Genomic DNA, 24,051 nt, shown 5'->3' on the forward strand with positions numbered 1-24,051 from the left:
GGGGGCACTCAGTCAGTTAAGCCTCCGGACTCTTGGTTTTGGCTCAGGTCACAGTCTCACAGTTTGTATGTTCAAACCCTATGTTGGGCTGTACGCTCATAGCACAGAGCCTTTTTGGGATTCTCTCTGTTTCTGTCCCTCTGCCTCATCTCTCTCTCAAAAATAAATTTAATAAAACTTAAACAATAAATCCCTTAGTCTTGAATGTGAGCTGAAGCTAATAACTTTCGTGACTCCTTTTCAACAAACAGATGTGGTGTAGGTGATGGTATATGACTTAGGATGTTAGGTCATAAAGAACATACAGCCCAGTGCCTCTCTCTCTCCTCCCCTCCACATTGTCCTGGGGTGAGACAGCCACCATGCCATGAGGCGTTTCAGAAGCCCTGCAGAGAGGCTCACACAGACATGCCTTGAGGCTTTCCATCAACAGCCAGCACCGCTGGGAGTGGAGTGAGCGCGTGGAAGGGCCACCCTCCAAGTGGATTCTCCTGCTGCAGCCAAGCCTTCAAACGACCACAGGTCCAGCTAACATATTACACCCCTCAGGAGAAACCCCAAGCCAGTGGGACACCTGCGGGGCTCAGTCAGTTAAGCATCCGACTCCTGATTTCAGTTCAGGTCACGATCTTACAGTTCATGGGTTGGAACCCTGCATCCGGGTCTGTGCTGACAGTGTGGAGCCTGCTCAGGGTTCTGTGTCTCCCCCTCTCTGTCTGCCCTTCCCCTTCTCAAAATAAACAAACTTTTTTTTAAATATTTTATTTATTTTTAGGAGAGAGAGAGAGAGAGAGACAGCGTGAGCAGGGGAGGGTCAGAGAGAGAGGGAGTCACAGACTGAAACAGGCTCCAGGCTCTGAGCTGGCAGTCAGCACAGAGCCCTTCGCGGGGCTCGAACCCACGAACCGCGAGATCATGACCTAAGCGAAAGTCGGACGCTTAACCGACTAAGCCACCCAGGCGCCCCTAAACAAACATTTTTAAAAAAACAAAAACAAGGAAAAAACAGAGACTCCCCCAGCCGGAACAGCCCAGCCAAGCTGCTCCTGAATTCCTGAGCCACAGAAATGCTGAGGGATAATAAACGAGGATTGCTGCTTTGTGTTCCTAAGTCACACAGCATTAGATAACTAGTGCAGAGTCCGTATGCATCAGCCTGCATATGAGTTATTTAATTCTTATTTAATTATTTAATTATCTTAAATTCTTTACAGAACTTATTTAATTCTCTTAAAGTGCAACATCTCATTTTACAGATCAGCAACCTGCTGCCTGGAATTATTGAAGAGCTGATCACGGTCATGGAGCTAATTTACAGCCAAGCTGGAATTCACACGCAGGCCATGCCGTACAGGTCATCCGAGTGAGTGTCAGGCATTGGAGACGCAGACGTGAAAACAGGTAAGTGAGGCCTTGATCAGAGACAGAGGGTATGGAACAGAAGGGTCATCAGGCTCAGCTGGAAGAAATGAAAGAACTCAATTAGCAAATCCAGTAGGGTGAGGAGTAAGATCTCGGGCAAAGAGAAAAGCGAAGCAGATGAGAAAAGGGCAGAACAAGGGAATGGTTTGTATTCTTTTAATGGCAAATGAGAGGGCGGCCCAGAACACAGCGGGAATCCGTCAAAGTGGAGAAAGAGACTTTGGCAAAGCTAGCCTGCTCATTTTCCGTCTCTCATTTTCTGTCACCCTGGCAATAGGACCTCCACCCTGTAGTAATGGTATTTAAATGAGAAGAGTGTCTACAAATGAAGTAACTTGCAGTTTTATTGGTGCTAAGGTTCACATTCCTCAAGTTAGCTCCACCTTATCCGGAGATCGCCTCCGAGCAAATCTGAGAGTTTTGTTCCAGAAAAAGAATGAAACCCTAAAAGGGAAGGAACATGAAGAGTACGACAAGGACTTGGCCTTGGCTTCCCGGGAAGGTCTTCCATAAACCACTGATCTGTTTCTTTCTCCCATAACTCTGAAGGAGTCAGGGTTAAGTCATAAAGGTTGCAATTTTCCAAGCCTGATGTGCTCTGGCTTTAATGCTGAGGGAAATCCTAGAACTCAAGGCCCGGGGCTGGCCAGCCAGTCACTCCCAGGGCTCTGTGTAAGGGGTCGGAAGCCCCCACGTGCCATGCTGCTCTACCTGCTTTGGCCATTTTTGCAGAGAACTGGGCTGCCCACAAAAAGTGTATTTGTTTCCTAGGGCTGCCTTGCTGAGTAACAAACTGAGTGGCTTAAAAGAACAGAAATGTCTTATCTGAGGTCTGGAGCCCCGATGTCCAAAATCAAGGGCTGATCAGGGCCATGTGTCTCTGAAGGCTCATGTGGTGGGCGGGGGGGGTCCTTCCTTGACTCCCCCTGGTTTCTGGTGGTTTGCTGGCAATACTGGCTTGCAGTTACAGTCCTTCACCCTCCATTGTCACATGACCGTCTTCTCCGCATGTGCCTTTGTGTCATCTCATTAGGAAATCAGTTGTGTTAACATATAGGAGGATTAGGAGGAACTTAACGGAGGACCGGAGGACCGCGGGGGAGAAGAAGGGGGAAATGGTGGGGGAGAGGGAGGGAGGCAAACCATGAGAGACTCTTGAATGCTGAGAACAAACTGAGGACTGATTGGTGGGGGGGGGGGGGGGGAGATGGGCATGGAGGAGGGCACTTGTGAGGATGAGCACTGGGTGTTATATGGAAACCAACTTGACAATAAACTATTTGTAAAAAAAAAAAAATAAAAATAAAAAAGTAAAAAGTAGGGGCGCCTGGGTGGCTTAGTTGGTTAAGTGTCCGACTTTCGCTTAGGTCATGATCTCGCAGTTTGTGGGTTCGAGCCCCGCATCGGGCTCTGTGCTGACTGCCAGCTCAGAGCCTGGAGCCTGTTTCAGTCTGTGACTCCCTCTTTCTCTGACCGTCCCCTGCTCACGCTGTCTCTCTCTCTCTCTCCTAGAAATAAATAAAACATTAAAAAAAAAATTTTTAAAAAAAGTAAAAAGTAAAAATAAGAAACTTAACTGAAAAAAAATTAAATTAAATTAAAAAAAGGAAATCAGTCATGTTAGATTAGCGACCTCATCGTAACATGATTACATCTGCAAAGATCCTCCTGCATAGTAAAGGCACATCCTGAGGCATTGTGGGTAAGGATTTCAATGTAAGACTTTGGCTGGGGGGAAGCATTCACCCCATGACAGAAAGGGAGCAGAATCCAGACTCAACGAAAATAGACCAAAGGAGAAATGACCCCGAATGAATAGCCCAAGTTGATTCACACTCTATATGTACCCACCTGCACTCCTGTGACAGTCCTTCCTTTGTCTGGGCCCGTCACTTGCAGTCCCCACAACATCACAGTTCACCTCAGAGATAAGGTGCCAGACAAAGAATGAGACGACTCAGCCTGACTCTGCTGCTGACCGAGCGTGACTTTCCCAAGCTGTCCACCTGATCAGTGACCTTCAAGCGAGTGTCCCTCAAACACACAGCAGCTCATGGGTCACTTGAGCTTTCGTGAGGCGTTCACACTGGGCAGGAGTTTCAACTCCTCAAACAGATGCTCTTAGCTCCCATCGTGACACCTGCCACTCAGCCTTCTGGAAAACAACAGGCAAAGAGGACGCCCATCCACAAATACTTAGAGGACGATCTGGAAATGGCACACATCCTTCCTGGGCACATCCCATTGTCCGGAACTCAGCCATCCGGTCACACTCAAAAGCCAGGAAGGCTGGGTGGCCATGTATTGAGCTAAAATTCAGGAGTTTCAGGGCACCTGGGTGGCTCAGTCAGTTAAGCATCTGACTCTTGATTTTGGCTCAGGTCAAGATTTCATGGTTGATGGGATCTAGCCTTACATAGGGCTCTGAGCTGACAGCATGGAGCCTGCTTGGGATTCTCTATCTCACTTGCTCTCTGCCCCTCCCCCATTCTCTCTCACATGCTCTCTCTCTCTCTCTCTCTCTAAATAAGCTTCAAAAAACATTTGTAAATTACAAAAATAAAAATCAGAAGTTTATTATGCAAAGTAAAAAGGCAAGGATATTAGTGGAAACCTGTCACATACTTTATATATATATATATATATATATATGTATTTTATATTGTGAACGTTTTCTGTGTCACGATCTTTAAAAATATTATTTTAACCTTTGCATAGTTTCAACCCACTATTATATAGTTGTATAAAAATTTACATCATTATTTCCCTCTTACTGGACATTTGTAATGTTAACTTTTTCACAGCATAAATACTGGTGGAAAGAACAAAGTCACTAATCTTTTTTTATTTATTTTTTTAGTGTTTATTTTTGAGAGAGAGAGACAGCACAAGCGGGGGAGGGGCAGAGAGAGAGAGGAAGACACAGAATCCAAAGCAGCCTGTGCTGTGTCAGCTGTGCTGACAGCTCAGAGCCTGAGACAGGGCTCGAACCCACACATGGGGAGATCATGACCTGAGCCAAAGTCAGATGCTTAACCAACTGAGCCATCCAGATACCCACCCCCTCTACCATCAACTGTATTTGTATACTGCTTTACAATTTGCAAATACTTAACCACGTACCATCTCATTGGCTGGCTTCCACAGTGATTTTTCTGCAACAACAAATCTGACACTACATGACTTAAACCCTTTGAAGTATCCAGGACACACTCAGATTCAAGTCCAAATTCCTTAATATGATTTATAAGTCTCGATGACTGCCATACCAATTAGTTTTTACTGAGGAAAAAAAAAAAACACTCAAAATTTAGCTGATTAAAATAATAGCTGTTCATTTAGCTCATGATTTTATGAGGCAGCAACCAGGGCTGGGCTCAGCTGGGCAGTTCTTCTCATGAGCTTTTCTGGGCTCACTCGTGTGTCTGTGGTCAACTGCAGGTAGCTCATGGGCAGGCGTTTTTTAGGCCTCTTCTTTGCATCATATTTATTAATTTCTCATTGGCCAAAGCAAGTCCCGTAAGCAATTCAGATTCAAGGGATGAGACAGGAAATTCGATGACCCCATTGATAAGAGGAAACGAACATGTGGCCATTTTGCCATCACCACAACTTCCTTTTCTAGTCTCAGCTCTTTGCATCCCTTTCTTCATCTCCACGGACGCTGCTCCAGCCAAACTGAACTGCTTACAGCTCCCCATCCTGCCTTGTTCCTCTAGGCTTCCAGGCTGTGGTTCAGGCTGATGCCTTGCCTGCTATGCTCCTGCATGACTCACCTAGCTTAATCCAGCGGGGTCCCATCCTAGATGTCCCTTCCTCCAGGAAGCCTTCTCTCATCTCTAGACAAGAGTAGGTATTCTTTCTCGGCGTTCTACGGGCTTCCTCTTCCAACCCCTACGAGGCTCTGTTACAAATGTCTGTTTTCTTGTCTCTTCCTCCCACAAGACTATAAGGGACTTGAGAGCAAGGTTTTTTTACTCTTGCATACTTGATATCTAGTACCAGAAAGTAGGAGCACAGTATTGGTCTACTGACTAACTGCATATGAATGAGGAAAAGAAAAGCAGATATAGGAAATCGTGTTGTACATCTGTAAGCACCAGACATATCATGAGCATAGAATCTTTGTGTTGGAGGGGACTTTGGTCATCTTCTTGTCTATGCATAAATCCTTGGTGCAACATGGTTAAAAATTGCTCCTCAGTCCATCAGACACAGCCGTGGGGAAGAGAAAGTCTCCCGTTCATCAGAGCTCATTCTATTGCTGAGCTGTTTTCAGGCTTAAAACTTTCTCTTTGCCATTGAGCCCAAATCTAGTGCCTCCTGCCTGTTGTGCGAGACCTTCCATCTGAAGCCTCAAAGGACAAGATTAATCTGATTCCCACACCTCAGGCCTCTTCAACGGAGATCTAGCAACTGTTGCTCTTAGCCTGTTCTTAAAGCCCTCACCATCCTGCTGGCCCCCTCTGGGCAGGCCCCACGTGTCTCTGCTTCTCTTGGAAAATGACAGCCAGAGCTGGACAAGATCTTCCCCTGGGATCGAGAGATGCACCTCTCTGCGAACCAGTCATCAAGACCATGATGGCAGCAGCGAGGTCGGGGAGTGCTGGGAATCGCAGCTCCCATAGAAACAGAACTCAGGCACAAATCAAAATATTAGGATGCCATTTCTAAAAAGCACGGTTTCATCTGGCACTGGCATAAGGACAGCCTGAATCTTTTTTTTAATGTGTTTTTACCATTTGTATCCAGGTCAAGGTCCCCTCCTCCTCACCCCCCACCCCCCCGCCAAAGCTCAAACTTGCCAGTTTTCGAATACGTGTTTCTGGTAGAAAGTGGCAAGAGATATTGAGGTACATTTCATTATGAACAGATAAATAAACAGCTTTGGAATAAAGCAAACAGGGGATCCGACAACTAGGTCCAAACTGCAGTAGGCATGTGCACTAAGGAAGGGATCGAAACCTCCCAGGGCTGTGCCTGTCCTCATCACCTCCCGTTACCGTGAGGACCATGTGTGTATTTAGAGCTTGTCATGTGTCACGCTGAGTACACTCCTGCATTTTATGCATTTTAACATGTAACCCACTCTAGGAAGAAGGTTCTAGTATTCTGCTTGATTTGTAGAAGAGGAAAGGGAGACTCAGAATGTCCGTAGAAGGCAGGTAGTAAGGCATCTGGGAGACATCAGAGAGCTGGGAAGGGGCAGCCCTGGGCCGTAATGCCCGGGTTCTCGAGCTCAGGTACAGCCACAGCCATTGACTACTGTAGCAGTCTTTGCATCTGCATGCGCACCCTGAAAGTCGGAGCAGTGGCTGATTCCTGTCACTGATGGTGACCGAGAGGAGCTGCCACGGCTCAGTGACCACAGGGCTCCCACGGCAGCTACGCGCCGCCCTCGGCGGTGAAGGCCTGGCACAAACTCGGCTCAGCATAATACTCCGTCAGTCTCTTCCGGGTTTGGCAGCCGTGGCCAGCTTTGTTGCTATATTGGCACACTTACCCAGAAATAGATTAGAAAGCAGGAAAAATTTTAAAAACGAGGGCGGGCGGGGGAGAGAAACCCCACTCTGCTGTGTTATTTCGCTAACAGCCTTAACTCTAATAAATAAAGACTGCAAATGGGAAACGAACGCATGAACTGAAAATAAGTGGAGTGAATCATGGCGTGCAGCATGTACCGTGTATAAATATTCATGGTAAATTACCTTTTATGCCGACACCATGGTTCTCCCGTGTGCACTTAAGGGCTGAGTGCTTTCCAAAGGCCTTAGTTACCGACACAAACGCCTATGACTTTTGTGAGAGCTCAAGGAGTAACTAAGGACTATTAGCAGAGGCCCGAAGAATGCCAGATCCCGGCGTAAGCCCCAGAAGCTCAAGCACCCTCTCTGCTTCTGGCAAGAGAACAGTAATCCATCTCTTGGTCTTTCCTAGTCAATGGAAACTGAGCTGAGGGGGTTGAAAGCCTTAATCTTAGCAACAGCAGGATCTGGTATTTGAGCTGCAGAGCTTAAAGAAAAAAAACCCTGTTGAAAAGTTCAAATCTAGGTAACTAGTTTCTGAAAGAGTCTTTTGTATGAACTGGAGACGGGCTGCAAGGGAAGGAGGAGTGAGGGCCACTCAGGGAGGTGCCCACGATTTGCTGGCTGCTGGGTCTGTACCATTCCGGCGGTGGGGGGGGCGGGGGGGGGGCGGTGAGGCATGGCGTCCAGGGAAGGGCTGGTACAGACTGTCACAGCGCTCCATGGAAAGGCCGACAGGGGGAGTGAGTGTGTCGGAGGTTCAGGCGACATAGAGGCCAACATTCCTTCCCTTGTTCTGCTCTGGCCTCCCAATGACCTTGGGGTTAAACTCCAGTCAAGTCCAATGGCCGTGATAACACTTATCTCACTCTGTGCAGTGTTGAGCTGCTTCCCACCAAAGGCAACGCTCTCAATGTGAGCTGTTGGAATTTCCTTACAAGAACACGGAGAGACGTGTTGCAATCTGACTCCCCAAGCCATCCCCAAGTGTTCCTACCTAGGCAAGGGAAGAGTGTGGCGTATGTCGTCTGTGAGGTGTGTTTATATTATGCTGGGTAAGTGCCTGCATGGGGGAAAAAAAAAAAACGATCCTACACTGATTGTGTTCTAGAGACCGGCAGAATGACTTTCGAGTGTTAAACCTGCCTTTCTCCTTGCCCCTGGGTGCAAATTCATTACATCGGCATTTCCTTCAAATAAGGGTATATAGTCCATGAAGTGAAAACTTTCTAAGTATAGCTTTGGATGTTTGTTCCAGTTAATTCAGCAAGCACTTCCCGAATACCTATGATGAGGCAGGGATTACATTCAGAGCCAGCAGCGCCAGCATATCTAGCGCGGAGAAGCAAGGAGACTCCCAAGTCAGATCTGATTCAAATTCTGGCTCTGCCTCTTGGACCTTGGAGACCTTCGGTAGATGCTGAAACTTTTGGTGTCTAAAAGTTTCTTCATCCATAAAGAGTGTTAACAATGCCCCGTAAGGCAGACGAGAGGATTCAATGAGAGAGCATGTCTGGAACCAAATAGCTTTTATGCGTGTGTGCCGGTATTAAATCTCAGATGCTACCTGCACAGAGGGCATAGCCTGACAGGGGGCCTTTGGGCGGATCAGAGCATCTCAGTGTGTGAGTCTTGAGAGAACTAATGGTGTGGGGTTCAAGGGCAGCCTTCTAGAGGAAGGACCAGCAGGACAAGTGGAGGGAGTTGGGAACCTGCAGGCTATTTTCAGAGACGTGGTGTCAATCCGTGACGCTTGGATGTAGGAGAATTGGGAAGTAGTTCTATTTCCTGTTGCTGTTAGAGAAACTTGGTGAAATATCTCTGGCTCCCTATGATTGGAGCATTTATGGATGTTTACAATTAAAATATAGAAGTAATTAATTAAAATAAAACATAAAACAGATTTCAAGAGAGAGAGTCCTATATTGAGTACCCACAGCTCTTTTGCATACATGATTTCCTTTCATTTACTCCAGATAACCCATAAGAAAATCATTGGTATCCCACCTTAACAAATGAGGAAACTGAGGCTCAGAGAGGTGACACGGCTCATCCAAGTTCACACCATCAGTGAGAGGTGGAACTGGAGTGCCTAACCACCTTGACTAATGAACTTTGGCCACGGGCAGTGGGAAGGCAGGCACCCTTCTCCGTGCAAAGAAGACTCACCTTCTTCTGCATGTTTGTTCATCTATGGAATATCCCTGGGAGATACAGAACAGAATTCACAGAAATCTAGGTACCACAACTTGTTCATGCTCATGCAGAAAGTTAAGGCAGAAGAAGGACCATGTGTGGGGCACCTGGGTGCCTCAGGTATCAACCATCCAACTCGGGCTGAGGTCATGATATCATGGTTTGTGGGCTTGACCCCCACATTGGGCTGTCTGCAGTCAGAATGGAGCCTACTTAGGATCCTCTGCCCCCCTCTCTCTCTGCCCCTCCCCTGCTTGTGCTCTCTCTCAATCTCTTTCAAAAATAAATAAACATAAAATTAAAAAAAGGACCACGTGGAAGGTCTGTTAATACCAAGACCGGAGATGGATGTATCTCTATGATACATCAGCCTCTTTGATGATAAGAGCTTGTGTCATCTTCATACGCTACATTCCACACATCCTGCATCTTGGCAAGTGGAGTCCCCATGTTCTGCCCCTCCAATAACCCAAATAACCCTTATTCTTTTGAGAACCATTACTTTAGTGATTAGTAGCTTAAATCACGTTTTCTTTATGATAGCACATTCCCACACAATGTGAAACGGCAAAGGAAAGATGAGACAAGCGCAGAAAGTGGGTTCGAAGAAGTATTTGAGCATTTCTCAGGACAGGAGACACAACACTTAAAGTTTCCTTTGATACCAAAGGAAGCACAAACTCATCATTACTTGGGCTCCGGGAGGGCCACATGCGTAACCCAAATTATTCCAGGTAGGCCTTGCCTCATGCACTTAGCCCTAAAGCATCACCAACTCTTTAACCTTTGATATAGAAAATAGAAACACTAATAGTCATGGTTACCTTCCGTAAATACTAAGCAGCAGGAACTGAAGCCCTGAAGGTCATTGGCTGATGTCATCAGCTCCACCATATTGTGAGTTGGTCTTGCTGGATATCTTCTCTTGACCCTCCACGGCCATCCTCACCCTCCTCCACTTTGCTCTCTCTCGGCCCTGGGAGGCTGGTTTGTAAGGCTTCTATCACCTGCCCGAATGCCCTCCAGCTTCTTCTTGGGTTTGGCCAATAGGCAGCCTCAGGGCAACAGGGTTTTGGAGAAAGGAAGGTCAGGAAGGTCAGCTTCTCTCCTGTGAGGCCATTTCTGGTAGACTGAGATCTTGGCTTTTCTCAAAGAGGCCTTTTCTAAGCACCTCTTCCTCCTTCTAGTTCCTATCACTTGTCTCTGGCCTCTTTCCTACTAGCCTACATGCAGCCACAGCTTTATGCACCTAACCTGAGTTACCTCACTACCTCCTGTGGTTTCCATGTATTTATAGCCTCCCTTTTTGTACATAAGCCCTGTTTGAATGACCCTAACCTGAGGGCGGTGCCTATGCCCTATCAGGATCCTGATAAAGGTATTATTATTATACCCATTGTACAGACAGGTCTCAGAGAAGTGTAGCAACTTGTAGGTGACCTCACAGAACTGGATTTCAAATCCAGATCTGCCTACATCCAGAGCCCATGTTCTTAACTGCTGTTCTGGAACAGCAGTGAATGGTTCTGGATGGCAGCAAGCTGGGAACCCTGGGAGATGCGGCCCCTAGCACCTCCTCACGGGAATGTGCGGTGGGCAGAATGACACAGTGCAGACAGCGTGGGCACTCGCCAGCCTCTTCATCAGGCAGAGAACTTACCCAAAAGAAAGTGAGCAAAAGACAGACATCCTCACTGGGCCTGCTGCCCCCGCATCCCGGACTCACTGTATGATGCTGGGACAGACAAAATCTGCATGTGCAGAGAGGCTATGAGGGGACATCAGACACATTTAAATCCTGGTTGGGAATCCTATTCCAGAACCCCCACCAGCCTTTCTCTAATGGCCCCGGGGTGAAGCCAAGAGAGACTCCCACTGGGGCCAATAGACAAGGACCAGGTATGGTTGATTCTTTATTCGAAAGGAAAATCAGGGGCCACATTTGACCCCCAGCATCTAATTCATTCACTCGTCCCTAGTAAAATTCAGAGCCAGGACTAACTAAAGATGCCACGTGTGTCTGAGCAGGTCTGACCTCTGCGTGCTGGTTTCTGGCTTCTACCTCAGGAAGCTGAATGATCTTTATTTCATTCTGCAACACTGAGCCTCCCTCTGCAGAGTGAAGAATATATCATCTCAGGCCGCAGATTAAGTGAAAAGAATTTTTTAGCCAAAATAGTTACATACATGCATTTCCATAAATTAGGAAGAAGTCTACTTCCTTTGACTAAAGCACAAAGAGATTTTAAGCGAGGATTCTCAACAGTGTCTTCTTCCAAGGAGTTCTTATGCCTTTCTTGGCACCCATGGTACTAACTTACATTGACAGGTCATCTCCTACACTAGAAAGGGAGGTACAGATCTTGTACCTCCTTCGTCTCTCCATCCCTGGCCCAACACAATGCCTGGCATACAGCAGGCACTCAATACATAACACAGGAGGACCCCACTCAGATGCCTCAGAACACCGTGAGAGAGCTGCCTTCTTCAGAGTGTGTTCTGTAACTGTATGCTGACTCATCAGCCTCATCCACGAAGAGAAACGCCATATTTTATTTAATTTTGTAACTTCCATGTTTGGAATATCTTGACGGCTCAAAATCTGTTTTGTAGGAAAAATGGAGACAGAAAACACAGCAAGCAAGAAATAAAGCTTCATTGTCTTTGGCCCTCTTGCATTGCGTGGAGATACTTAGACAGCCCTTGGGGTTGGTGTCACAGAGTGATGTCCATGGGATGCCCCAACCCCCAATTCCCCAAAGGGCTACATTTCTACCATGGAGTTACCTTATAGTGAGGACTGTGGACTAGAAGAGTCTGATAAGCAGGACTCGGGTGGAGTGGGTCACAAGAGCAACAGTTTCCTCCCTCGCCCAGGTCCACTCTGACTTATTCCTGAGATCTCAGGTCAAGTGTCCCTTCCTATGGGGACCATCCCTGGCTCTCCATTCTGTATGTAGCTGTATATTCACTAGCGTGACCTGTTTGGTGAGCACCTGACCCTCCTGAAAGTTCCATCAGCTGCAACTGTTTTGTTCATTCTTCTATTCCCAGTACCAAGCATGACATCTTCCAATGAGGTATCTAGTAAATCAGTGTTGAATGAATGAATCAATCAATCAATCAATCAATCAATGGTCCCTCTATGCTCAACTCCTATTAGACCACATCTTCTCATTCCTGTCCAGTGTTCTTTCTCTTAATACCAGCCATTTTAAATATTGTCTTTTATGTGTACGTAGGAATTGAGGGTTTCTGTGAACCAATCCTTCTTGCCCACCCTCCCGTCTGTTTACATGGGTGCCGTCCCTGCAGGTGGCCTACCCAACATCTTGGCCGCCTCATAAAAGAAGCCATTAACTCTAAACCAGTGTTGTTGTTGTTGTGTTCTAAACAAGTGGGTTTCAAATATGCTTTCTGTAGAAGACCTCTTTTAAAGTCTGCACCCAACAAACTGTAGTATATCCTTTCAATGGAGTATTATTCAGGGATAATAAGAAATGAGCTATCAAGCCACGACAAAACATAGAGGAAAGTTAAGTGCATGGCACGAAGTAAAAGAAGCCAATCTGAAAAGTCTACATGTTGTATGATTGCAATGATAGGACACAGGGAACACTATGGGGACAGTAAAAAGCTGTGGTTTCCAGGAGTTCAGGGAGGGCTGAATAGATGGAGCACAGGACACTTGTAGGACAGTGAAACTATTCTCTGTGACACTATAATGTGGATACATGACATCATGAATTCGTCAAAACTCCTAGAATGTACAGTGATGAGTGAACCCTAACTTAAACTATGGACTCTAATAATAATGTATCAGTATTAGTTCATCAATTATAGCCAATGTACCACACTAAGGCAAGATGTTAATAACAGAGGAAACTGGAGAGTAGAGAGGACAGGGATTTGGGGAACTCTAATTTCTGCTATGTTCCCGTAAATCTAAACTGCTCTAAAAAGTCGACTAATTTTTAAAAATCTGCATCCTAGCTGGTCACTCAGTATATAAAATATAACAACGGGTGGACCCTGGCTGAAGTAGGAGTGCAATCCTGCCCAGATTCTACCCACAAGCACGTCGCAGATCTTACTCTCCCCCTTGCGGGTCCCTGAGATACCGCTATGGAAAAATCCCCACTGGAATAGGTGGTTACGTGAACTCTTCCCTGGCTGTGCCTGCCCCCCAGCCGCCTTCCCCACCCCCAGCACCACAAGCGCACCCTAAATAGTCTGAACTGGTTCCTTGCTCCATAGCCCAACCTTGAAAACCACCTTGGGCCCACAGTGCCATTTTATTTATTTATTTAATGTTTGTATTCATTTATGAGAGAGAGAGAGAGAGAGAGAGAGACAGTGTGAGCAGGGGAGGGTCAAAGAGAGAGGGAGATACAGAATCTAAAGCAGGCTCCAAGTTCGGAGCTGGCTGTCAGCACAGAGCCCGACGCAGGGCTCGAACCCACGAACCATGAGATCATGACCTGAGCCAAAGTCAGACGCTTAACCGACTAAGCCGCCCAGGCGCCCCAACAAAGTGCCATTTTAGAAAGGCACACGGCTCTCCTTGTGGCTTCTCATGGACCATAGCACGATTTGCCTGATTGGAATGTCATTCTTCTCATCTTGGCTTTTCTGTTTCATCGGCTGAGAAATCCCAGTGTGGGCCCAGGCGTCTCCCAGACAGGTCTCCCCAGGCCCCGTGGGTATGGGGGACCACGGAAGAGAGTGGTGAGAGGAAACGTGGATTTTCAGCCGGCTGTATGTGAAGCCAGCCTGTTTTCAGGTTCCAAAGTCGCAGCCAAGACTCCTCAGCAGTCCTACTTACAAACACACCCTCACTGCTAACACAGAGTCCAGATTTGAATTCAGCAGCCCCTTGAAGGCAAACCAGAACCCGTTAACTAGAAGTGGTGACCCCACAATTACTAGCAAAGGTTCGCTGGGCAGAAGGGGAGGCTGTGAAATGCCGCAGGGTACCAAGACCGTTAGGGGCCAGATCCACCAATTAATGGAGTGCTTCTGAGTGGTGGTTGTGTCTGGGAGTTTCTGAAATGAGCTGCACCCGCTAAGGCCCCCGGGAAGGGGAGAGCAGGCTCACGGGGTCCTGCAGCAGTGAAGCACGTGACACAGCAGGTCTATGGCTACCCCGCAGAGCCTGCCACAAAGCCTTTCAGGAATCTCTGCTATTTGTGGAAACTGGATCCCATTCCCCAAAGGCCAGCATTCCTACGCTCCAAGCACCCTCAGTGGTTGCTTTTCTTTCCTGTCCCTCACTCCAATTAAAAAGGCAAGAGTGGGCCCTCACACTCCACTCCAGCTGGGGCCCCTCCATGACACTCACCTGGAAAGTTCCCTGTCAGTGGCCACGCAAAGCAGAGGCAATCCCAGCAGTTTTCATGCCCATACACTCACCGATCATAATGCGAAACGTCCTCAGCATACTCTTAAATTCCTAATGGGATTGGAGGGGGAAAAAGTAGATCTTCACTGATAGGACCAATGTGCCAGTTAAGGACTCAGGTCTTTCTTCTTTTGCTCTTGCGTGTTCTGTTATCCCCACACAACGTCAGGGGCGGGTGAGTGACAAGGCCAAGTCACTGCTATCGTATATTTGCCACAAAGAACACCCAGTAAAGAACCTTCCCACTGGGGCCAGCAGTGGGTGTTCGTGTGCATTTTTTCAAAGAAGAGATGGGAAGTTTGTAGATTGGTGTAGTGTTTTGGAAAACGATCGACACTGTGTTTGTTAAAATCAGTCCTCCCTCCTGACCAACTAACAAAACAAACACAAAATATCCACAAAAGAGTCCGTGAGGTTTTCTGTTCACGTGGCCCCTATGAGTGTCTATGGGCGTATAGTCGTCTTTTCTGGACAGTAGATCTCCATTATCCCGGAGGAGACACCCCTTTGTTTCTAGGGTTGCGTCTCTGAGATCCGTCTGTCGGCAACCCCTGTCCAAATATGCCTTCTAGCGGGAGCTGCCAGAGATGGTACCCTCATTGCTTCGCCACAGGAAGGGCATTTTACCGAAAGCAGATCCATAGGAGTCCTTCCCAGTGGCATTCAGAATGGCATTGAAGCGGGAAAGCCCCGCTTCCCTTTGCTGGAAAATTGAGCAAAGTGGTTCCTGGAGCTGAGGGTCAGGTGTGGCTCCAGGCTCAGCGGAAGGCTTGTGTCTACAGGGATGAAGAAGACATGTAGAGAAAAGCAAAGACGTGATGGGGAGAGCCCTGTGGGCCTCCAAGTCCTCGGTTCAAGGTACACGTGGGAGACTTAAACCTCGGCTCCTCGTACACACAGCCCGCACAGACCCCTCCCACGCTGATTCGCGTCTTGGCCATTCGACTGGCCGAGGCTAGTAGGACATCAGCAAGTGTGATACAGTAGAGGCTTGGAAAGCACTTACATGTTGGGACCCACTGTCTCCCTTGCTGCTTTTAGAGCTTAGCATGAAAAGAAGCCCAGCCTACTAGAGACAAGTGGCTCAGCCGACAGACAGCACCATTTGCTGGACATAAAAGGAAGACCGCCCCAGATCACCTGGCCCCAGTTTTGTCACACGAGGGATTCCAGAGACCAGCAGAAGAGGCAGCAAGTTGAGCCCAGACTGAAATGATGGGACAGAGTTGTGAGCAAATGAAAGGGCGGTTGTTTATTTCTCCCTGTTTTAGAGTGGTGTGTTGCTTAACAATAAATAACCTGTGACTCTCTGGGACCTTCCTGCCACCATGTGAAGAAGGTGACAGCAGGGCCAGAAACCACATAGAAAAAAGATCCCAGGTGTCTCAAAGCTCCCAGCTACGCCAGCCATCTGGCGAAGGTCACAGATGCAACACTAAACCCAGCAGACACCATATGGAGCCCAGGTGAGTCTCCCAGACGAGTCGCCAATCTATAGATCGATAAACAAATAGATGCTTATTTAAACGTAAACTTTAAAGGACACCAATTTTTGGAGTGGCTTATTATTCAGCAATAATCCCATAACTTTCTTGCAGCTGCCCATTTTTGCCTTTCTCCTAAAGCTACTGTCTTCCCCATTTTTCCCCAATCTGTGAAAGATTGTTCAGTGCATTCTTCATATCCCATCATTCCTCCTCGTCTGAAAAATTGATTTTGTATAGGGGAAGCAATGTGTCTCCTCAGAATACTCTGTCCGTGTCCCTTGCAGCCCGAAGTGGTTATGTGACACAGTTGAAGCCTTCAAGAGTGATATACCAGTTGAGGAGGTAGACCATATCCCTTCTACTTTCCGCCTTCCTTACTAGAATATAGATGTGATGACTGGAGCCACAGCAGCTCTTTTAAGACCAAGCGTTTGTTTGTTTGTTTGTTTGTTTGTTTGTTTGTTTGTTTTTAAAAAGGAAGAAAAAAAAAGAATCACCAAGATACCAGACCTGATATTGCTGAGCTGCTAAAGCAATGCCAGTGACCATCTAGCCTCCAGAATTGTTGTCGTACCAGAAAAACAGAAAATTGGTTTCAAGACACTGTTTGAAGTGAGCTGCTATTTTACACAGCCAAGTCCAACTGTAAGAGAAAGGAGTTAGATTTCTATCACTTGTGACCTGAAGAGTCCTGCTCAGTGACCTGGTCTTTCCCCCAGGGAGTCCGTGGTCGTCCCTCCAGATACCGTAAGGTACATTGCTCCCTCTTCTCTCTGGCTCATGTACCAACACAGCCATTTCCCTCTTTCACCTTAAAACGGGCAATATAGGTAAATATTTTCAGAAAGCACTTTATTAAAACCCAAAGAAAAACACAAATAGTTACAAGAAACATAAACAGCAAGAAATTGCCTTGTTCCTATCACGTTTGATCCTCAACTCACCAATTAAGCTTTATGAGCCCCCTACTCTCATCTCTTTACGACAGTGGTTCTCACAGAAGAATCAGCAAACAGAAGCATCAGCATCACCTGAGAGCTTGTTAGAGCTGCAGATTCCCAGGCCCGACCCCAAACCTATGGAACCCAAAGCTCGGGGATGGGGCTAGTCACCCCTGCAGGTGACTGTGATGTAGGCAGGGTTGAGGGCCACGACCTTATGATAAATATTTGCCATATAATAAGACAACAACCTGAGCTCCATTCCTTTTCTTTTTTTCTTTTAATTTATCTTAGTGTTTATCTACTTTTTGAGAGAGAGAGAGAAATGGAGCATGAGTGGGGAGGGGCAGAGGGAGAGGGATACAGAATCCAAAGCAGGATCCAGGCTCTGAGCTGTCAGCACAGAAACTAATGCAGGGCCCGAACCCATACAAGATCATGACCTGAACCCAAGTCAGACGCTCAACTGACTGAGCCACCCAGGGCCCCACCCCCGCCCCGAGTTTCTTTTCCTTAGACAGTGTTGGGTAAAGCCTAGGGTTTGGAATCAAAGAGAATCTGGTGTCATATTGTGACTCTGCCATACTAGCTGTGACATCCGGGGCCAGTTGATTAACCCCTGACTTCTTGTGGTCGTAAGTTTATTCACAGGTAAAACGGAACACTACTTGTTAGGATTGTTTAAGAGCTGCAGGATGCCTACACCATTCGGCCCAGGGCAGGAGTTAAAGAAAGTCAGCTAGCTCTGCATTTAAAGTCTGCACCTCAGTTCTGTGGCCACAGGTCAGTCCAGCAACAAAGGTTCGGTACATGCAGCCGAATTACTTTCAAAACTAAAAAAGAAGTTCCCTAAGTCCGGTTCAGATCTCCCAAAACGCCTAAATACTCCTTTGTCAGCCAAGACGAAGAGTCCACCTCATTTGTTAACCGATGTGCGGGCATTACCGGTACCCATCAGGCCCCAGTGGCCAGGCCTTTCCTGGCTGAGGTTGGAGGAGCGGCCCCCCTCTCGGGCATTTCCATCCTCCTCACGTCCACGGCCCTGCCTTCAGTCTACCTCATTCTGATGAGCCCTAAACAGCCCTTAACTGTATCATAAATACTTTGAGAGTTAATCCACATTCAAAAACAATCATCTGCTCAGAGGAAATTCAGAATTTCCAATTCAGAAACAGCCAAGTGTAAGATAGACACTTGACCATGTTTGTTTGTTTTTTAATTTATTTTTTCTTTAAGTTTACTGTTTTAAATAAGGAATCCATATCCATGATGAAAAGATTCAAGAAATATAAAAGAGGATGTTATGCAAAATTATTCTCTTTCGTACCTCTGGGTAGATTCCCTACCCAGAGGCAACTATGCTTACCAGCTTTGTGGATGGACTTTCAGAATAGTCTACATATGGAAAAAATCATGGGAAAAAAACAATAAACATAGTGATATGTATATGTATGTATATATATACATATATATGTACACACATATACATTACTCTATTTGTTTTCCAGAAAAAGGAACATATGACATGCACTACCTACACCAAGAATATGGAAAAGCATGGGCAGAGGAAGACTAATTAATAGGAGACCTTCATAATCTTCAAAGTCCTGTCTGGGGAAGCCAGAGAATGTGGATGATACCATCTGCAACATAAAAGAATCTTAGCCTATGTCTCTTGAGTCTCTGGCTACACACACTCTCTTGATGATCGTATCCATGTGTGCATGAGTGTGCAAACACAGAGACATGACCACGCCATCTTTTGGGATCAACATTCTCAATGACACCAGTCTGGTCACTCATCTGTTGCACACTGGACTTCCAGGCTCTGGGATGAATTGCCTCTTGAAGGCCCTGCACTACTGACTGGCACCCTGTTCACTTTTCTCACACCCAAGGCCGTGTAGCAACATCCAGTTTCCTGGGGACTCACACATGACGTTGTTCAAGCCTTAAAACCCAGTCTGCCTGACTGCACACTTCCTCCTTCTACACTTCTCTGACGCCACTGACAAGCAGCGGATGGGACCTTAACCCGTCTCTCCCCATATTTGACACATGGGGAAAATGAGACCCAGGCCTAGGCCCAGAGAAATGCCCAAAGGCACATGGATAACAATACATCCTGGATCAGGACTCTGGGATCAGCTTGGGTTTCGCGACACAAGAGCTGTGTTTTCTTGGTTCTGGAGCCTCAGTTTGAATATATGCAGAGGGGAGAATAATAATTACAGATAGAATGATTAAGAGTATAAAACAAATACAGGCAAAACACCAAATAATGTATCCTATAGAATAACAGACTTTCCAAATTTTAAGTTGCACTCCAGTATTTTTTAAAGAGGTTCAAAAACAAACAGAAAAATGGGGCGCTTGGGTAGCTCAATCAGGTAAGTGTCAGACTCTTGATTTCAGCTCAGGTGAGATCTCACGGTCATGAGATGGAGCCCCACGTTGGGCTCCATGCTGGGCGTGGAGCCTGCTTGAGATTCTCTTTCCCCCTCTGTCCCACTTGTGCATGCACACTCTCTCTCTCTCTCTCTCTCTCTCTCAAAAATAAAGGGGCGCCTGGGTAGCTCAGTTGGTTGAGCGTCTGACTTGGGCTCAGGTCATGATCTCGCGGTTAGGGGGTTCGAGCCCCGTATCAGGCTCTGTGCTGACAGCTCAGAGCCTGGAGCCTGTTTCAGATTCTCTCTCCCTCTCTCTCTGCCCCTCCCCCACTCACACTCTCGTCTCTCACAAATAAACGTTAAAAAATTAAAAAAAAAAAAAAGAGGCAGAAGCAGAAGGGATGGCAGAGACAGCCAAGGCTTCCTTCTGCAGAGGGGTGATGAGCAACTAGCCATACTTACTTACCTGCCGTTGACAGTATACAGAGCAGACCCAAGGTGCCCGTGACTACTGGACCAAGGCTAAGCACTCGGTAAAACAGGAACACACATTTCCAGGCATATCTCCTCAATCCTGCCCACGGATCCCACGGAACTACCCAATGCCACCCCAGCGCTGTGGCCACTTTCATTTCTGGGCTTCCAGATGCGTCGGAACACAAGCGTCTCCCTCCTCTGCACCCAGGCTCGTCTTTCCACCTATCATACTCAGGCCCTCGCGTGACCGCTAGATGAAGTCTCCAGAGAAATATCCCCTGAGGATAATTTGTCAGGCACACGATTCGGCAACAGGGCAGGGAATCTTTCCTGACTTCTGCAGATAGGGGCTGACATCGCAGCATGAAATTTGTTTACCCTTATCTTAGCGCACAAGAACAAATCATCTCACCCTCCTTATAAATCCAGCAGCCCTGCGTCTGTGCGGAGGTTTCCACGTATATCTCCAGCAAACTCTACTTGACTGACTGTTCCCTTTGTCTACTGCCTTTTCCTGGCCCAGGCTCACAGGAACGGTAGTCTCATCACTGGACACGCTGGGGGTCATCTGCAGAGATAACAGAAGAAAAGAAGGCAATTCAGCCATGACTCTGAAACTCCACCACCCAGAGCAGAGTGTGGCTCCTCTCTCCCGGCTGAACTGCCTGGGCTCCATGAGCCAGAGAGTCCCACCAAACCACAGTGAGATCTGCCCTCAGCATCCTGGGAAACCCGAATTTCCCAGTTTGCGGGGCCCCTTGCGGTCTTACTTGTTCAGTACAGGGGTTAGTATGAACAGATGGTCCTGAGTGGGGTGAAACCCCAGTGGGTTTTAAATGACCTCAGCGGCCATTTAAATAATGTGGATCAAATAGGGGAAGGGGAACCCTCTGTACAGCTAAAAGGTAATGCGACCGTTGATGGGGTTTTGGGGTGATGGTGGGGTTCAGAGGCGATGGCCAAGAAAGAATCCTTGAAGACGGCTGTGGTTCAAAAGGTGGTTTTATTAAAGCATGGGGACAGGACCCGTGGACAGAAAGGGCTGCACTGAGGTTGTGAAGAGGACTGATTATATGCCTTCAGGTTCGGCGGGGGTTAGGGACAGCATAAGTCTCTAAGGAATTTTGGAATCAAGGTTTCCAGGACCTTGAGGAGCTTGCTGTTGTTAGGAAAACGTCATTTATTACTGTTGAGTAAAACCTCAGTCATGAGACCCTTCAGATGTATATCAGGGGCCATATGCTGGGCTGGAGAATAATTGCCAGTATATTCTCGGGAGTTAAAGATAAAGGAGGTTTGCAAAGGAATTTTTATGTGTTTAAGGAGACTCCCAGGATCCTGGGAGGTCAGGATAATGTTAATCCAAGAGTCCCTTTTGCCCCCAGCGAAGTGTCATCATTGAGGCATGAGCTTCTAGAGGAAGGTCACTCTCCAGGTTTCAAGGACTTGTCAGTGAGCTGTAGGCAGTAAGGCAATTTAAGGTTCCATTTGCCTTTGTTCCCCACATCGCCATGGCAAGTACTTAACCCCCCTCACATCTTGATGAGGGTGATATTGGGGTTCCAGGAAACGGAGTCTATAGGTTTCTGGAGATTGGGCTTGGGATAAGATTGCCTTTTTCCTGCAGTTTACTAAGTTATTCATAAACTGAAGGAGACTCCTGTCAGTTTAACCATTCATTTTCTCTTTGTTCTTAGGCAGCCTGGGGCGCCTAACAAATATCATGTATATTTCACCCTTGGGGGTGGGAGGGGCAGTGCTAGCTTGGGCTTTGCCCTCTGCTTGCCTGATACTCCCTTATCAACCGTCAAAGCAAACCTCCTTGGCCTGGACGCGTAGGCCTCAAAGACAATAGGCTGGCTTAGAAAAAAAAATGTTTTTTAATCATTAACAGTAACAACAGCTCCAGAGCCATTATCTTACAATGCAGAGCTCCACAGGGCTTAAGTCATCTGGCTTTAACCATTCAGGTGTTATTACCTGCAAGTGCTCACTATAGCCCAGAGAGGGGTGCACTGTTAAAACGAGGGAACTGAAGCACAGAAAGGTTAAGTGAGATGCTCAGGGTCACACAGAAGTAAGAGGTAAGAGCTTGATTAAAGCAGGTAGTCTGACTTCAGAGTCTATGTTCTAAGACCCTGCTGCCCAAACACTAACGTGCACAAGAATCACCTGGTGACCTTGTGCTAAGCTGCAAGTTCTGATTCAGTAGGTTGACTACGAAGTGGGGGCCTGGGGGCCTGAGATCCTGCATTTCCAACAAGCTCAGCTCCCAGGTGAGGACCACGCTGCCAGGTTAAAGACCACACACTCGGAGGAGGGGCAGTCTAACCAGCATTGATGAGGGGGCACAGGAACCTGCGGGCATAGCACAAGCTAACAACACCCTCCCCCCCATCCAGGTATGGTATATATGATTTTCCTCAGGCACTCCTGCTGCCCGTGAACAAAGGAAAGGGGGAAAAAAAAAACCCAAATGAGTAACTGATAGAGATCAGTCTTGCAAGACATGGGTCTCCATCACTTTCCAAATATCTTAGGAAACTACAAGAAAAAGACAATCTTATCAATAGCCTAATCTCTAGAAACCTATAGACACCATTTTGGAGCCCCAGCATCACCCTCCCCTCCATAGCGATATGGGGAACAGAGGCTAGAAGGAAATGTCAGGCAAAATTAAATTTCTTTCTAACCTGCAGCCCATTGACAAATACTTGAGGCAAATACAGTCACATTTCTCCAGGAACTCCCTACCGTCATGATGTTAATGCCTGACGAGGGGGAAAACAACCTTAGTGTGACAAGAGCTAGGTCTGGGATATCTTATGAGTCTTCTTTAGCATAAGAAAGTCCTGCTGGGGGGGGAGGGCTCTCTTTTGTCTTTACCTCCCCCAGCTCCATAGTATATGACCAAGTGTGGGTATTTCTGCCCATAGGTCCTGTCCCTGTGCTCTAATAAAATCACCTGCTTTGCACCAATGACGTCTCAAGAATTCTTTCTTGGCCGTCAGCTCCGGACCCCCATCACTCCAAAATCCCATCAGCACTCTACAGGGGAATGGAAGCCCCAGATGTGGGTCCCCCGGATGTTCCCTGTCTCCAGAGAAAGAACAGAAACTGGGAATTCTGCAACCATTTGACAATTCCTGTATCTCTGTAAATCTAATAACAATTATTTTTTAAACATTAGGGCTTGGGGCGTCTGGGTGGCTCAGTCGGTTAGGCGTCCGACTTCGGCTCAGGTCATGATCTCACATTTCGTGGGTTCGAGCCCCGCGTCGGGCTCTGTGCTGACTGCCAGCTCAGAGCCTGGAGCCTGTTTCAGGTTCTGAACCTCCCTCTCTCTTTGATCCTCCCCGCTCATGCTGTCTCTCTCTCTCTGTCTCAGAAATAAAACATTAAAAAAAAAAAAAAAGGGCTTGTACTCATGGTATTATTTTTACCGCATTTGTCTAGTCATTGATATCGATGTTATTATTCTGCAAAGGTACCCCGCACAAAGGGTTAGAAATTACAAACACGGCAAGCAAACAAAACAAACAGTCTGGTCCTTCCCCACAGATAATGCAAAAATCCCTTCTCGGGGATTACTAAACTGTACTGACTCCCCAGTCTATGGGAAGTCTAGGACCATGGGATAAGTGTCTGTCTTCCCCACCTCAATTTTGCTTCCGATTGGTTCCATTTTCTCGTGGTTTTGGAGCAGTTCTGCCATATCTAGCCCCTCATGCAGAGGAAGACTGCCATCCATAAATAAAACCCCTCAAGTATTGTGAATTCTGTTTTGTCCCTTGCTAGTAGTTTTAGAACATATGCCAAGTCACTCAACTTCTCTGAGGCTCCTTTACCTCATCTGTAGAATAAAGCCCACCCACCGTGTGGCAACATGGGGTGAAATGCTGTAAAGCATGCACAGGGCTAAGCACAACACCTAGAACTACCATTAGCAATCAATAAAGAGCAGATACAATTATTGGGGAGGGGGGACTGCAAGAAATAAATTCATAGCATGTATTCAGTGACTCCAGCATTTTGGAGAAAAATACTCTTGACGCTCTGCTAGGAACTGGGAAGGCAAGATGCCGCGTTTCTCTCCATAAAATTAAATTAAGTTCTTTTCAACTTAGGATCGCTGGTGCCCAATTTCTCACAAGTCTACTACTACAGTCAGATTTTAATCCTAACCACGAGGCAAGAATAGTGCCCCGAGGC

At 47.0% G+C, this 24,051-nt stretch overlaps 2 long non-coding RNA genes across 2 annotated transcripts; one reads left to right on the forward strand and one right to left on the reverse strand.

The window, feature by feature from the left end:
- Nucleotides 1-352: 352 nt before the first annotated feature.
- Nucleotides 353-17,672, forward strand: LOC120231757. The gene is made up of 4 exons (XR_005528405.1): nt 353-522; nt 1,257-1,401; nt 16,509-16,783; nt 17,613-17,672. It is a non-coding gene; the product is annotated as an uncharacterized LOC120231757 (long non-coding RNA).
- Nucleotides 14,447-20,401, reverse strand: LOC120231759. Its single transcript, XR_005528407.1, has 3 exons — nt 20,252-20,401; nt 15,172-15,320; nt 14,447-14,595 (listed from the first exon to the last, which is right to left on the reverse strand). It is a non-coding gene; the product is annotated as an uncharacterized LOC120231759 (long non-coding RNA).
- Nucleotides 20,402-24,051: the final 3,650 nt, after the last annotated feature.

This window comes from Hyaena hyaena, unplaced genomic scaffold, assembly GCF_003009895.1.
Source record: "Hyaena hyaena isolate Hyena2069 unplaced genomic scaffold, ASM300989v1 scaffold_62, whole genome shotgun sequence".
Classification (NCBI taxonomy): domain Eukaryota; kingdom Metazoa; phylum Chordata; class Mammalia; order Carnivora; family Hyaenidae; genus Hyaena; species Hyaena hyaena.